We start from the raw sequence: 17,477 nt of genomic DNA on the forward strand, positions 1-17,477 counted from the left end.
CTTAGTGTACTGATCATTACCTGAAAGTATCATCCAGTTTGGGTGAAAAAGTATTTGCTGAGATTTCTGGAGATTCGTAATTTTTGGAAGCTTGGCAACCCCTTTCCATGAAAGTGTTTCTCGCCAGTCACTGCTTAGGGCTAAATCAAGAGGAAACAAAACATAGAGATAGAACGTGAAACTACTTTACTGTGTCAAGTTTCAAGAAGCTAGCACAAACCGTGTTGGATTTAGAGTTCCAAATACATCTATCAATATAGGAGGAAACAGAGTGAAACCTAAAAATTCAAACAGTTACTGGAAATGAACGCTTCAACGTAGAAGAACGAAATTTGGGGAACCAAGTCGCCTTAGTGTACTGATCATTACCTGAAAGTATCATCCAGTTTGGGTGAAAAAATATTTGCTGAGATTTCTGGAGTTTCGTAATTTTTGGAAGCTTGGCAACCCCTTTCCATGAAAGTGTTTCTCGCCAGTCAGTGCTTAGGGCTACAACAAGAGGAAACAAACCATAGAGATAGAACGTGAAACTACTTTACTGTGTCAAGTTTCAAGAAGCTAGCACAAACCGTGTCGGATTTAGAGTTCCAAGTACATGTATCAATATAGGAGAAAACAGAGTGATACCTAAAAATTCAAAATGTTACTGGAAATGAACGCTTCAACATGGAAGAACGAAATTTGGGGAACCAAGTCGCCTTAGTGTACTGATCATTACCTGAAAGTATCATCCAGTTTGGGTGAAAAAATATTTGCTGAGATTTCTGGAGATTCGTAATTTTTGGAAGCTTGGCAACCCCTTTCCATGAAAGTGTTTCTCGCCAGTCACTGCTTAGGGCTACATCAAGAGGAAACAAAACATAGAGATAGAACGTGAAACTACTTTACTGTGTCAAGTTTCAAGAAGCTAGCACAAACCGTGTTAGATTTAGAGTTCCAAGTACATGTATCAATATAGGAGAAAACAGAGTGATACCTAAAAATTCAAAGTGTTACTGGAAATGAACGCTTCAACATAGAAGAACGAAATTTGGGGAACCAAGTCGCCTTAGTGTACTGATCATTACCTGACAGTATCATCCAGTTTGGGTGAAAAAGTATTTGCTGAGATTTCTGGAGATTCGTAATTTTTGGAAGCTTGGCAACCCCTTTCCATGAAAGTGTTTCTCGCCAGTCACTGCTTAGGGCTACATCAAGAGGAAACAAAACATAGAGATAGAACGTGAAACTACTTTACTGTGTCAAGTTTCAAGAAGCTAGCACAAACCGTGTTAGATTTAGAGTTCCAAGTACATGTATCAATATAGGAGAAAACAGAGTGATACCTAAAAATTCAAAGTGTTACTGGAAATGAACGCTTCAACAGAGAAGAACGAAATTTGGGGAACCAAGTCGCCTTAGTGTACTGATCATTACCTGAAAGTATCATCCAGTTTGGGTGAAAAAATATTGGCTGAGATTTCTGGAGATTCGTAATTTTTGGAAGCTTGGAAACCCCTTTCCATGAAAGGGTTTCTCGCCAGTCAGTGCTTAGGGCTACATCAAGAGGAAACAAACCATAGAGATAGAACGTGAAACTACTTTACTGTGTCAAGTTTCAAGAAGCTAGCACAAACCGTGTTGGATTTAGAGTTCCAAATACATCTATCAATATAGGAGAAAACAGAGTGAAACCTAAAAATTCAAACTGTTACTGGAAATGAACGCTTCAACGTAGAAGAACGAAATTTGGGGAACCAAGTCGCCTTAGTGTACTGATCATTACCTGAAAGTATCATCCAGTTTGGGTGAAAAAGTATTTGCTGAGATTTCTGGAGATTCGTAATTTTTGGAAGCTTGGCAACCCCTTTCCATGAAAGTGTTTCTCGCCAGTCAGTGCTTAGGGCTACAACAAGAGGAAACAAACCATAGAGATAGAACATGAAACTACTTTACTGTGTCAAGTTTCAAGAAGTTAGCACAAACCGTGTCGGATTTAGAGTTCCAAGTACATGTATCAATATAGGAGAAAACAGAGTGATACCTAAAAATTCAAAATGTTACTGGAAATGAACGCTTCAACATAGAAGAACGAAATTTGGGGAACCAAGTCGCCTTAGTGTACTGATCATTACCTGAAAGTATCATCCAGTTTGGTTGAAAAAATATTTGCTGAGATTTCTGGAGATTCGTAATTTTTGGAAGCTTGGAAACCCCGTTCCATGAAAGTGTTTCTCGCCAGTCACTGCTTAGGGCTACATCAAGAGGAAACAAAACATAGAGATAGAACGTGAAACTACTTTACTGTGTCAAGTTTCAAGAAGCTAGCACAAACCGTGTTAGATTTATAGTTCCAAGTACATGTATCAATATAGGAGAAAACAGAGTGATACCTAAAAATTCAAAGTGTTACTGGAAATGAACGCTTCAACATAGAAGAACGAAATTTGGGGAACCAAGTCGCCTTAGTGTACTGATCATTACCTGACAGTATCATCCAGTTTGGGTGAAAAAGTAGTTGCTGAGATTTCTGGAGATTCGTAATTTTTGGAAGCTTGGCAACCCCTTTCCATGAAAGTGTTTCTCGCCAGTCACTGCTTAGGGCTACATCAAGAGGAAACAAAACATAGAGATAGAACGTGAAACTACTTTACTGTGTCAAGTTTCAAGAAGCTAGCACAAACCGTGTTGGATTTAGAGTTCCAGATACATCTATCAATATAGGAGAAAACAGAGTGAAACCTAAAAATTCAAACTGTTACTGGAAATGAACGCTTCAGCATAGAAGAACGAAATTTGGGGAACCAAGTCGCCTTAGTGTACTGATCATTACCTGACAGTATCATCCAGTTTGGGTGAAAAAATATTTGCTGAGATTTCTGGAGATTCGTAATTTTTGGAAGCTTGGCACCCCTTTCCATGAAAGTGTTTCTCGCCAGTCAGTGCTTAGGGCTACAACAAGAGGAAACAAACCATAGAGATAGAACGTGAAACTACTTTACTGTGTCAAGTTTCAAGAAGCTAGCACAAACCGTGTTGGATTTAGAGTTCCAAGTACATGTATCAATATAGGAGAAAACAGAGTGATACCTAAAAATTCAAAGTGTTACTGGAAATGAACGCTTCAACATAGAAGAACGAAATTTGGGGAACCAAGTCGCCTTAGTGTACTGATCATTACCTGAAAGTATCATCCAGTTTGGGTGAAAAAATATTGGCTGAGATTTCTGGAGATTCATAATTTTTGGAAGCTTGGAAACCCCTTTCCATGAAAGTGTTTCTCGCCAGTCAGTGCTTAGGGCTACATCAAGAGGAAACAAACCATAGAGATAGAATGTGAAACTACTTCACTGTGTCAAGTTTCAAGAAGCTAGCACAAACCGTGTTGGATTTAGAGTTCCAAGTACATGTATCAATATAGGAGAAAACAGAGTGATACCTAAAAATTCAAAGTGTTACTGGAAATGAATGCTTCAACATAGAAGAACGAAATTTGGGGAACCAAGTTGCCTTAGTGTACTGATCATTACCTGACAGTATCATCCAGTTTGGGTGAAAAAGTATTTGCTGAGATTTCTGGAGATTCGTAATTTTTGGAAGCTTGGCAACCCCTTTCCATGAAAGTGTTTCTCGCCAGTCACTGCTTAGGGCTAAATCAAGAGGAAACAAAACATAGAGATAGAACGTGAAACTACTTTACTGTGTCAAGTTTCAAGAAGCTAGCACAAACCGTGTTGGATTTAGAGTTCCAGATACATCTATCAATATAGGAGAAAACAGAGTGAAACCTAAAAATTCAAACTGTTACTGGAAATGAATGCTTCAACATAGAAGAACGAAATTTGGGGAACCAAGTCGCCTTCGTGTACTGATCATTACCTGAAAGTATCATCCAGTTTGGGTGAAAAAATATTTGCTGAGATTTCTGGAGATTCGTAATTTTTGGAAGTTTGGCAACCCCTTTCCAAAAAATGTGTTTCTCGCCAGTCAGTGCTTAGGGCTACAACAAGAGGAAACAAACCATAGAGATAGAACGTGAAACTACTTTACTGTGTCAAGTTTCAAGAAGCTAGCACAAACCGTGTCGGATTTAGAGTTCCAAGTACATGTATCAATATAGGAGAAAACAGAGTGATACCTAAAAATTCAAAATGTTACTGGAAATGAACGCTTCAACATAGAAGAACGAAATTTGGGGAACCAAGTCGCCTTAGTGTACTGATCATTACCTGACAGTATCATCCAGTTTGGGTGAAAAAGTATTTGCTGAGATTTCTGGAGATTTGTAATTTTTGGAAGCTTGGCAACCCCTTTCCATGAAAGTGTTTCTCGCCAGTCACTGCTTAGGGCTACATCAAGAGGAAACAAAACATAGAGATAGAACGTGAAACTACTTTACTTTGTCAAGTTTCAAGAAGCTAGCACAAACCGTGTTGGATTTAGAGTTCCAGATACATCTATCAATATAGGAGAAAACAGAGTGAAACCTAAAAATTCAAACTGTTACTGGAAATGAACGCTTCAACATAGAAGAACGAAATTTGGGGAACCAAGTCGCCTTAGTGTACTGATCATTACCTGACAGTATCATCCAGTTTGGGTGAAAAAATATTTGCTGAGATTTCTGGAGATTCGTAATTTTTGGAAGCATGGCACCCCTTTCCATGAAAGTGTTTCTCGCCAGTCAGTGCTTAGGGCTACAACAAGAGGAAACAAACCATAGAGATAGAACGTGAAACTACTTTACTGTGTCAAGTTTCAAGAAGCTAGCACAAACCGTGTCGGATTTAGAGTTCCAAGTACATGTATCAATATAGGAGAAAACAGAGTGATACCTAAAAATTCAAAGTGTTACTGGAAATGAACGCTTCAACATAGAAGAACGAAATTTGGGGAACCAAGTCGCCTTAGTGTACTGATCATTACCTGAAAGTATCATCCAGTTTGGGTGAAAAAATATTTGCTGAGATTTCTGGAGATTCGTAATTTTTGGAAGCTTGGCAACCCCTTTCCATGAAAGTGTTTCTCGCCAGTCAGTGCTTAGGGCTACATCAAGAGGAAACAAAACATAGAGATAGAACGTGAAACTACTTTACTGTGTCAAGTTTCAAGAAGCTAGCACAAACCGTGTTGGATTTAGAGTTCCAGATACATCTATCAATATAGGAGAAAACAGAGTGAAACCTAAAAATTCAAACTGTTACTGGAAATGAACGCTTCAACATAGAAGAACGAAATTTGGGGAACCAAGTCGCCTTAGTGTACTGATCATTACCTGAAAGTATCATCCAGTTTGGGTGAAAAAGTATTTGCTGAGATTTCTGGAGATTCGTAATTTTTGGAAGCTTGGCAACCCCTTTCCATGAAAGTGTTTCTCGCCAGTCACTGCTTAGGGCTAAATCAAGAGGAAACAAAACATAGAGATAGAACGTGAAACTACTTTACTGGGTCAAGTTTCAAGAAGCTAGCACAAACCGTGTTGGATTTAGAGTTCCAGATACATCTATCAATATAAGAGAAAACAGAGTGAAACCTAAAAATTCAAACTGTTACTGGAAATGAACGCTTCAACATAGAAGAACGAAATTTGGGGAACCAAGTCGCCTTCGTGTACTGATCATTACCTGAAAGTATCATCCAGTTTGGGTGAAAAAATATTTGCTGAGATTTCTGGAGATTCGTAATTTTTGGAAGCTTGGAAACCCCGTTTCATGAAAGTGTTTCTCGCCAGTCACTGCTTAGAGCTACATCAAGAGGAAACAAAACATAGAGATAGAACGTGAAACTACTTTACTGTGTCAAGTTTCAAGAAGCTAGCACAAACCGTGTTGGATTTAGAGTTCCAAGTACATGTATCAATATAGGAGAAAACAGAATGATACCTAAAAATTCAAAGTGTTACTGGAAATGAACGCTTCAACATAGAAGAACGAAATTTGGGGAACCAAGTCGCCTTAGTGTACTGATCATTACCTGAAAGTATCATCCAGTTTGGGTGAAAAAATATTTGCTGAGATTTCTGGAGATTCGTAATTTTTGGAAGCTGGGCAACCCCTTTCCATGAAAGTGTTTCTCTCCAGTCACTGCTTAGGGCTACATCAAGAGGAAACAAAACATAGAGATAGAACGTGAAACTACTTTACTGTGTCAAGTTTCAAGAAGCTAGCACAAACCGTGTTGGATTTAGAGTTCCAGATACATCTATCAATATAGGAGAAAACAGAGTGAAACCTAAAAATTCAAACTGTTACTGGAAATGAACGCTTCAACATAGAAGAACGAAATTTGGGGAACCAAGTCGCCTTCGTGTACTGATCATTACCTGAAAGTATCATCCAGTTTGGGTGAAAAAATATTTGCTGAGATTTCTGGAGATTCGTAATTTTTGGAAGCTTGGCAACCCCTTTCCATGAAAGTGTTTCTCTCCAGTCAGTGCTTAGGGCTACATCAAGAGGAAACAAACCATAGAGATAGAACGTGAAACTACTTTACTGTGTCAAGTTTCAAGAAGCTAGCACAAACCGTGTTGGATTTAGAGTTCCAAATACATCTATCAATATAGGAGAAAACAGAGTGAAACCTAAAAATTCAAACAGTTACTGGAAATGAACGCTTCAACGTAGAAGAACGAAATTTGGGGAACCAAGTCGCCTTAGTGTACTGATCATTACCTGAAAGTATCATCCAGTTTGGGTGAAAAAATATTTGCTGAGATTTCTGGAGTTTCGTAATTTTTGGAAGCTTGGCAACCCCTTTCCATGAAAGTGTTTCTCGCCAGTCAGTGCTTAGGGCTACAACAAGAGGAAACAAACCATAGAGATAGAACGTGAAACTACTTTACTGTGTCAAGTTTCAAGAAGCTAGCACAAACCGTGTCGGATTTAGAGTTCCAAGTACATGTATCAATATAGGAGAAAACAGAGTGATACCTAAAAATTCAAAATGTTACTGGAAATGAACGCTTCAACATGGAAGAACGAAATTTGGGGAACCAAGTCGCCTTAGTGTACTAATCATTACCTGAAAGTATCATCCAGTTTGGGTGAAAAAATATTTGCTGAGATTTCTGGAGATTCGTAATTTTTGGAAGCTTGGCAACCCCTTTCCATGAAAGTGTTTCTCGCTAGTCACTGCTTAGGGCTACATCAAGAGGAAACAAAACATAGAGATAGAACGTGAAACTACTTTACTGTGTCAAGTTTCAAGAAGCTAGCACAAACCGTGTTAGTTTTAGAGTTCCAAGTACATGTATCAATATAGGAGAAAACAGAGTGATACCTAAAAATTCAAAGTGTTACTGGAAATGAACGCTTCAACATAGAAGAACGAAATTTGGGGAACCAAGTCGCCTTAGTGTACTGATCATTACCTGACAGTATCATCCAGTTTGGGTGAAAAAGTATTTGCTGAGATTTCTGGAGATTCGTAATTTTTGGAAGCTTGGCAACCCCTTTCCATGAAAGTGTTTCTCGCCAGTCACTGCTTAGGGCTACATCAAGAGGAAACAAAACATAGAGATAGAACGTGAAACTACTTTACTGTGTCAAGTTTCAAGAAGCTAGCACAAACCGTGTTAGATTTAGAGTTCCAAGTACATGTATCAATATAGGAGAAAACAGAGTGATACCTAAAAATTCAAAGTGTTACTGGAAATGAACGCTTCAACATAGAAGAACGAAATTTGGGGAACCAAGTCGCCTTAGTGTACTGATCATTACCTGACAGTATCATCCAGTTTGGGTGAAAAAATATTGGCTGAGATTTCTGGAGATTCGTAATTTTTGGAAGCTTGGAAACCCCTTTCCATGAAAGGGTTTCTCGCCAGTCAGTGCTTAGGGCTACATCAAGTGGAAACAAACCATAGAGATAGAACGTGAAACTACTTCACTGTGTCAAGTTTCAAGAAGCTAGCACAAACCGTGTTGGATTTAGAGTTCCAAATACATCTATCAATATAGGAGAAAACAGAGTGAAACCTAAAAATTCAAACTGTTACTGGAAATGAACGCTTCAGCATAGAAAAACGAAATTTGGGAAACCAAGTCGCCTTCGTGTACTGATCATTACCTGAAAGTATCATCCAGTTTGGGTGAAAAAATATTTGCTGAGATTTCTGGAGATTCGTAATTTTTGGAAGCTGGGCAACCCCTTTCCATGAAAGTGTTTCTCTCCAGTCACTGCTTAGGGCTACATCAAGAGGAAACAAAACATAGAGATAGAACGTGAAACTACTTTACTGTGTCAAGTTTCAAGAAGCTAGCACAAACCGTGTTGGATTTAGAGTTCCAGATACATCTATCAATATAGGAGAAAACAGAGTGAAACCTAAAAATTCAAACTGTTACTGGAAATGAACGCTTCAACGTAGAAGAACGAAATTTGGGGAACCAAGTCGACTTAGTGTACTGATCATTACCTGAAAGTATCATCCAGTTTGGGTGAAAAAATATTTGCTGAGATTTCTGGAGATTCGTAATTTTTGGAAGCTTGGCAACCCCTTTCCATGAAAGTGTTTCTCGCCAGTCAGTGCTTAGGGCTACAACAAGAGGAAACAAACCATAGAGATAGAACATGAAACTACTTTACTGTGTCAAGTTTCAAGAAGCTAGCACAAACCGTGTCGGATTTAGAGTTCCAAGTACATGTATCAATATAGGAGAAAACAGAGTGATACCTAAAAATTCAAAATGTTACTGGAAATGAACGCTTCAACATAGAAGAACGAAATTTGGGGAACCAAGTCGCCTTAGTGTACTGATCATTACCTGAAAGTATCATCCAGTTTGGTTGAAAAAATATTTGCTGAGATTTCTGGAGATTCGTAATTTTTGGAAGCTTGGAAACCCCGTTCCATGAAAGTGTTTCTCGCCAGTCACTGCTTAGGGCTACATCAAGAGGAAACAAAACATAGAGATAGAACGTGAAACTACTTTACTGTGTCAAGTTTCAAGAAGCTAGCACAAACCGTGTTAGATTTAGAGTTCCAAGTACATGTATCAATATAGGAGAAAACAGAGTGATACCTAAAAATTCAAAGTGTTACTGGAAATGAACGCTTCAACATAGAAGAACGAAATTTGGGGAACCAAGTCGCCTTAGTGTACTGATCATTACCTGACAGTATCATCCAGTTTGGGTGAAAAAGTAGTTGCTGAGATTTCTGGAGATTCGTAATTTTTGGAAGCTTGGCAACCCCTTTCCATGAAAGTGTTTCTCGCCAGTCACTGCTTAGGGCTACATCAAGAGGAAACAAAACATAGAGATAGAACGTGAAACTACTTTACTGTGTCAAGTTTCAAGAAGCTAGCACAAACCGTGTTGGATTTACAGTTCCAGATACATCTATCAATATAGGAGAAAACAGAGTGAAACCTAAAAATTCAAACTGTTACTGGAAATGAACGCTTCAGCATAGAAGAACGAAATTTGGGGAACCAAGTCGCCTTAGTGTACTGATCATTACCTGACAGTATCATCCAGTTTGGGTGAAAAAATATTTGCTGAGATTTCTGGAGATTCGTAATTTTTGGAAGCTTGGCACCCCTTTCCATGAAAGTGTTTCTCGCCAGTCAGTGCTTAGGGCTACAACAAGAGGAAACAAACCATAGAGATAGAACGTGAAACTACTTTACTGTGTCAAGTTTCAAGAAGCTAGCACAAACCGTGTTGGATTTAGAGTTCCAAGTACATGTATCAATATAGGAGAAAACAGAGTGATACCTAAAAATTCAAAGTGTTACTGGAAATGAACGCTTCAACATAGAAGAACGAAATTTGGGGAACCAAGTCGCCTTAGTGTACTGATCATTACCTGAAAGTATCATCCAGTTTGGGTGAAAAAATATTGGCTGAGATTTCTGGAGATTCGTAATTTTTGGAAGCTTGGAAACCCCTTTCCATGAAAGTGTTTCTCGCCAGTCAGTGCTTAGGGCTACATCAAGAGGAAACAAACCATAGAGATAGAATGTGAAACTACTTCACTGTGTCAAGTTTCAAGAAGCTAGCACAAACCGTGTTGGATTTAGAGTTCCAAATACATCTATCAATATAGGAGAAAACAGAGTGATACCTAAAAATTCAAAGTTTTACTGGAAATGAACGCTTCAACATAGAAGAACGAAATTTGGGGAACCAAGTCGCCTTCGTGTACTGATCATTACCTGAAAGTATCATCCAGTTTGGGTGAAAAAATATTTGCTGAGATTTCTGGAGATTCGTAATTTTTGGAAGCTTGGCAACCCCTTTCCATGAAAGTGTTTCTCGCCAGTCACTGATTAGGGCTATATCAAGAGGAAACAAAACATAGAGATAGAACGTGAAACTACTTTACTGTGTCAAGTTTCAAGAAGCTAGCACAAACCGTGTTGGATTTAGAGTTCCAAATACATCTATCAATATAGGAGAAAACAGAGTGAAACCTAAAAATTCAAACTGTTACTGGAAATGAACGCTTCAGCATAGAAAAACGAAATTTGGGGAACCAAGTCGCCTTCGTGTACTGATCATTACCTGAAAGTATCATCCAGTTTGGGTGAAAAAATATTTGCTGAGATTTCTGGAGATTCGTAAATTTTGGAAGCTTGGCAACCCCTTTCCATGAAAGTGTTTCTCGCCAGTCAGTGCTTAGGGCCACAACAAGAGGAAACAAACCATAGAGATAGAACGTGAAACTACTTTACTGTGTCAAGTTTCAAGAAGCTAGCACAAACCGTGTCGGATTTAGAGTTCCAAGTACATGTATCAATATAGGAGAAAACAGAGTGATACCTAAAAATTCAAACTGGTACTGGAAATGAACGCTTCAACATAGAAGAACGAAATTTGGGGAACCAAGTCGCCTTAGTGTACTGGTCATTACCTGACAGTATCATCCAGTTTGGGTGAAAAAATATTTGCTGAGATTTCTGGAGATTCGTAATTTTTGGAAGCTTGGCAACCCCTTTCCATGAAAGTGTTTCTCGCCAGTCACTGCTTAGGGCTACATCAAGAGGAAACAAAACATAGAGATAGAACGTGAAACTACTTTACTGTGTCAAGTTTCAAGAAGCTAGCACAAACCGTGTTGGATTTAGAGTTCCAAGTACATGTATCAATATAGGAGAAAACAGAGTGAAACCTAAAAATTCAAACTGTTACTGGAAATGAACGCTTCAACATAGAAGAACGAAATTTGGGGAACCAAGTCGCCTTAGTGTACTGATCATTACCTGACAGTATCATCCAGTTTGGGTGAAAAAGTATTTGCTGAGATTTCTGGAGATTCGTAATTTTTGGAAGCTTGGCAACCCCTTTCCATGAAAGTGTTTCTCGCCAGTCACTGCTTAGGGCTACATCAAGAGGAAACAAAACATAGAGATAGAACGTGAAACTACTTTACTGTGTCAAGTTTCAAGAAGCTAGCACAAACCGTGTTGGATTTAGAGTTCCAGATACATCTATCAATATAGGAGAAAACAGAGTGAAACCTAAAAATTCAAACTGTTACTGGAAATGAACGCTTCAACATAGAAGAACGAAATTTGGGGAACCAAGTCGCCTTAGTGTACTGATCATTACCTGAAAGTATCATCCAGTTTGGGTGAAAAAATATTTGCTGAGATTTCTGGAGATTCGTAATTTTTGGAAGCTTGGAAACCCCTTTCCATGAAAGTGTTTCTCTCCAGTCAGTGCTTAGGGCTACATCAAGAGGAAACAAACCATAGAGATAGAACGTGAAACTACTTTACTGTGTCAAGTTTCAAGAAGCTAGCACAAACCGTGTTGGATTTAGAGTTCCAGATACATCTATCAATATAGGAGAAAACAGAGTGAAACCTAAAAATTCAAACTGTTACTGGAAATGAACGCTTCAACGTAGAAGAACGAAATTTGGGGAACCAAGTCACCTTAGTGTACTGATCATTACCTGAAAGTATCATCCAGTTTGGGTGAAAAAATATTTGCTGAGATTTCTGGAGATTCGTAATTTTTGGAAGCTTGGCAACCCCTTTCCATGAAAGTGTTTCTCGCCAGTCAGTGCTTAGGGCTACATCAAGAGGAAACAAAACATAGAGATAGAACGTGAAACTACTTTACTGTGTCAAGTTTCAAGAAGCTAGCACAAACCGTGTTGGATTTAGAGTTCCAAGTACATGTATCAATATAGGAGAAAACAGAGTGAAACCTAAAAATTCAAACTGTTACTGGAAATGAATGCATCAACATAGAAGAACGAAATTTGGGGAACCAAGTCGCCTTAGTGTACTGATCATTACCTGAAAGTATCATCCAGTTTGGGTGAAAAAGTATTTGCTGAGATTTCTGGAGATTCGTAATTTTTGGAAGCTTGGCAACCCCTTTCCATGAAAGTGTTTCTCGCCAGTCACTGCTTAGGGCTAAATCAAGAGGAAACAAAACATAGAGATAGAACGTGAAACTACTTTACTGTGTCAAGTTTCAAGAAGCTAGCACAAACCGTGTTGGATTTAGAGTTCCAGATACATCTATCAATATAAGAGAAAACAGAGTGAAACCTAAAAATTCAAACTGTTACTGGAAATGAACGCTTCAACATAGAAGAACGAAATTTGGGGAACCAAGTCGCCTTCGTGTACTGATCATTACCTGAAAGTATCATCCAGTTTGGGTGAAAAAATATTTGCTGAGATTTCTGGAGATTCATAATTTTTGGAAGCTTGGCAACCCCTTTCCATGAAAGTGTTTCTCTCCAGTCAGTGCTTAGGGCTACATCAAGAGGAAACAAACCGTAGAGATAGAACGTGAAACTACTTTACTGTGTCAAGTTTCAAGAAGCTAGCACAAACCGTGTTGGATTTAGAGTTCCAAATACATCTATCAATATAGGAGAAAACAGAGTGAAACCTAAAAATTCAAACTGTTACTGGAAATGAACGCTTCAACGTAGAAGAACGAAATTTGGGGAACCAAGTCGCCTTAGTGTACTGATCATTACCTGAAAGTATCATCCAGTTTGGGTGAAAAAATATTTGCTGAGATTTCTGGAGATTCGTAATTTTTGGAAGCTTGGCAACCCCTTTCCATGAAAGTGTTTCTCGCCAGTCATTGCTTAGGGCTACATCAAGAGGAAACAAAACATAGAGATAGAACGTGAAACTACTTTACTGTGTCAAGTTTCAAGAAGCTAGCACAAACCTTGTTGGATTTAGAGTTCCAAGTACATGTATCAATATAGGAGAAAACAGAGTGAAACCTAAAAATTCAAACTGTTACTGGAAATGAACGCTTCAACGTAGAAGAACGAAATTTGGGGAACCAAGTCGCCTTAGTGTACTGATCATTACCTGAAAGTATCATCCAGTTTGGGTGAAAAAATATTTGCTGAGATTTCTGGAGATTCGTAATTTTTGGAACCTTGGAAACCCCGTTCCATGAAAGTGTTTCTCGCCAGTCACTGCTTAGGGCTACATCAAGAGGAAACAAAACATAGAGATAGAACGTGAAACTACTTTACTGTGTCAAGTTTCAAGAAGCTAGCACAAACCGTGTTGGATTTAGAGTTCCAAGTACATGTATCAATATAGGAGAAAACAGAGTGATACCTAAAAATTCAAAGTGTTACTGGAAATGAACGCTTCAACATAGAAGAACGAAATTTGGGGAACCAAGTCGCCTTAGTGTACTGATCATTACCTGACAGTATCATCCAGTTTGGGTGAAAAAGTATTTGCTGAGATTTCTGGAGATTCGTAATTTTTGGAAGCTTGGCAACCCCTTTCCATGAAAGTGTTTCTCGCCAGTCACTGCTTAGGGCTACATCAAGAGGAAACAAAACATAGAGATAGAACGTGAAACTACTTTACTGTGTCAAGTTTCAAGAAGCTAGCACAAACCGTGTTGGATTTAGAGTTCCAGATACATCTATCAATATAGGAGAAAACAGAGTGAAACCTAAAAATTCAAACTGTTACTGGAAATGAACGCTTCAACATAGAAGAACGAAATTTGGGGAACCAAGTCGCCTTCGTGTACTGATCATTACCTGAAAGTATCATCCAGTTTGGGTGAAAAAATATTTGCTGAGATTTCTGGAGATTCGTAATTTTTGGAAGCTTGGCAACCCCTTTCCATGAAAGTGTTTCTCGCCAGTCAGTGCTTAGGGCTACATCAAGAGGAAACAAACCATAGAGATAGAACGTGAAACTACTTTACTGTGTCAAGTTTCAAGAAGCTAGCACAAACCGTGTTGGATTTAGAGTTCCAAGTACATGTATCAATATAGGAGAAAACAGAGTGATACCTAAAAATTCAAACTGGTACTGGAAATGAACGCTTCAACATAGAAGAACGAAATTTGGGGAACCAAGTCGCCTTCGTGTACTGATCATTACCTGAAAGTATCATCCAGTTTGGGAAAAAAAAATTTTGCTGAGATTTCTGGAGATTCATAATTTTTGGAAGCTTGGCAACCCCTTTCCATGAAAGTGTTTCTCTCCAGTCAGTGCTTAGGGCTACATCAAGAGGAAACAAACCGTAGAGATAGAACGTGAAACTACTTTAATGTGTCAAGTTTCAAGAAGCTAGCACAAACCGTGTTGGATTTAGAGTTCCAAATACATCTATCAATATAGGAGAAAACAGAGTGAAACCTAAAAATTCAAACTGTTACTGGAAATGAACGCTTCAACGTAGAAGAACGAAATTTGGGGAACCAAGTCGCCTTAGTGTACTGATCATTACCTGAAAGTATCATCCAGTTTGGGTGAAAAAATATTTGCTGAAATTTCTGGAGATTCGTAATTTTTGGAAGCTTGGCAACCCCTTTCCATGAAAGTGTTTCTCGCCAGTCAGTTCTTAGGGCTACATCAAGAGGAAACAAAACATAGAGATAGAACGTGAAACTACTTTACTGTGTCAAGTTTCAAGAAGCTAGCACAAACCTTGTTGGATTTAGAGTTCCAAGTACATGTATCAATATAGGAGAAAACAGAGTGAAACCTAAAAATTCAAACTGTTACTGGAAATGAACGCTTCAACGTAGAAGAACGAAATTTGGGGAACCAAGTCGCCTTAGTGTACTGATCATTACCTGAAAGTATCATCCAGTTTGGGTGAAAAAATATTTGCTGAGATTTCTGGAGATTCGTAATTTTTGGAACCTTGGAAACCCCGTTCCATGAAAGTGTTTCTCGCCAGTCACTGCTTAGGGCTACATCAAGAGGAAACAAAACATAGATATAGAACGTGAAACTACTTTACTGTGTCAAGTTTCAAGAAGCTAGCACAAACCGTGTTGGATTTAGAGTTCCAAGTACATGTATCAATATAGGAGAAAACAGAGTGATACCTAAAAATTCAAAGTGTTACTGGAAATGAACGCTTCAACATAGAAGAACGAAATTTGGGGAACCAAGTCGCCTTAGTGTACTGATCATTACCTGACAGTATCATCCAGTTTGGGTGAAAAAGTATTTGCTGAGATTTCTGGAGATTCGTAATTTTTGGAAGCTTGGCAACCCCTTTCCATGAAAGTGTTTCTCGCCAGTCACTGCTTAGGGCTACATCAAGAGGAAACAAACCATAGAGATAGAACGTGAAACTACTTTACTGTGTCAAGTTTCAAGAAGCTAGCACAAACCGTGTTCGATTTAGAGTTCCAGATACATCTATCAATATAGGAGAAAACAGAGTGAAACCTAAAAATTCAAACTGTTACTGGAAATGAACGCTTCAACATAGAAGAACGAAATTTGGGGAACCAAGTCGCCTTCGTGTACTGATCATTACCTGAAAGTATCATCCAGTTTGGGTGAAAAAATATTTGCTGAGATTTCTGGAGATTCGTAATTTTTGGAAGCTTGGCAACCCCTTTCCATGAAAGTGTTTCTCGCCAGTCAGTGCTTAGGGCTACATCAAGAGGAAACAAAACATAGAGATAGAACGTGAAACTACTTTACTGTGTCAAGTTTCAAGAAGCTAGCACAAACCGTGTTGGATTTAGAGTTCCAAGTACATGTATCAATATAGGAGAAAACAGAGTGAAACCTAAAAATTCAAACTGTTACTGGAAATGAACGCTTCAACATAGAAGAACGAAATTTGGGGAACCAAGTCGCCTTAGTGTACTGATCATTACCTGACAGTATCATCCAGTTTGGGTGAAAAAGTATTTGCTGAGATTTCTGGAGATTCGTAATTTTTGGAAGGTTGGCAACCCCTTTCCATGAAAGTGTTTCTCGCCAGTCAGTGCTTAGGGCTACATCAAGAGGAAACAAAACATAGAGATAGAACGTGAAACTACTTTACTGTGTCAAGTTTCAAGAAGCTAGCACAAACCGTGTTGGATTTAGAGTTCCAGATACATCTATCAATATAGGAGAAAACAGAGTGAAACCTAAAAATTCAAACTGTTACTGGAAATGAACGCTTCAACATAGAAGAACGAAATTTGCGGAACCAAGTCGCCTTCGTGTACTGATCATTACCTGAAAGTATCATCCAGTTTGGGTGAAAAAATATTTGCTGAGATTTCTGGAGATTCGTAATTTTTGGAAGCTTGTCAACCCCTTTCCATGAAAGTGTTTCTCTCCAGTCAGTGCTTAGGGCTACATCAAGAGGAAACAAACCATAGAGATAGAACGTGAAACTACTTTACTGTGTCAAGTTTCAAGAAGCTAGCACAAACCGTGTTGGATTTAGAGTTCCAGATATATCTATCAATATAGGAGAAAACAGAGTGAAACCTAAAAATTCAAACTGTTACTGGAAATGAACGCTTCAACGTAGAAGAACGAAATTTGGGGAACCAAGTCGCCTTAGTGTACTGATCATTACCTGAAAGTATCATCCAGTTTGGGTGAAAAAATATTTGCTGAGATTTCTGGAGATTCGTAATTTTTGGAAGCTTGGCAACCCCTTTCCATGAAAGTGTTTCTCGCCAGTCAGTGCTTAGGGCTACATCAAGAGGAAACAAAACATAGAGATAGAACGTGAAACTACTTTACTGTGTCAAGTTTCAAGAAGCTAGCACAAACCGTGTTGGATTTAGAGTTCCAAGTACATGTATCAATATAGGAGAAAACAGAGTGATACCTAAAAATTCAAACTGTTACTGGAAATGAACGCTTCAACGTAGAAGAACGAAATTTGGGGAACCAAGTCGCCTTAGTGTACTGGTCATTACCTGACAGTATCATCCAGTTTGGGTGAAAAAATATTTGCTGAGATTTCTGGAGATTCGTAATTTTTGGAAGCTTGGCAACCCCTTTCCATGAAAGTGTTTCTCGCCAGTCAGTGCTTAGGGCTACATCAAGAGGAAACAAACCATAGAGATAGAACGTGAAACTACTTTACTGTGTCAAGTTTCAAGAAGCTAGCACAAACCGTGTTGGATTTAGAGTTCCAAGTACATGTATCAATATAGGAGAAAACAGAGTGAAACCTAAAAATTCAAACTGTTACTGGAAATGAATGCTTCAACATAGAAGAACGAAATTTGGGGAACCAAGTCGCCTTAGTGTACTGATCATTACCTGAAAGTA

Source organism: Spermophilus citellus, assembly GCF_964194105.1.
Source record: "Spermophilus citellus genome assembly, chromosome: 6".
Taxonomy (NCBI): Eukaryota; Metazoa; Chordata; class Mammalia; order Rodentia; family Sciuridae; genus Spermophilus; species Spermophilus citellus.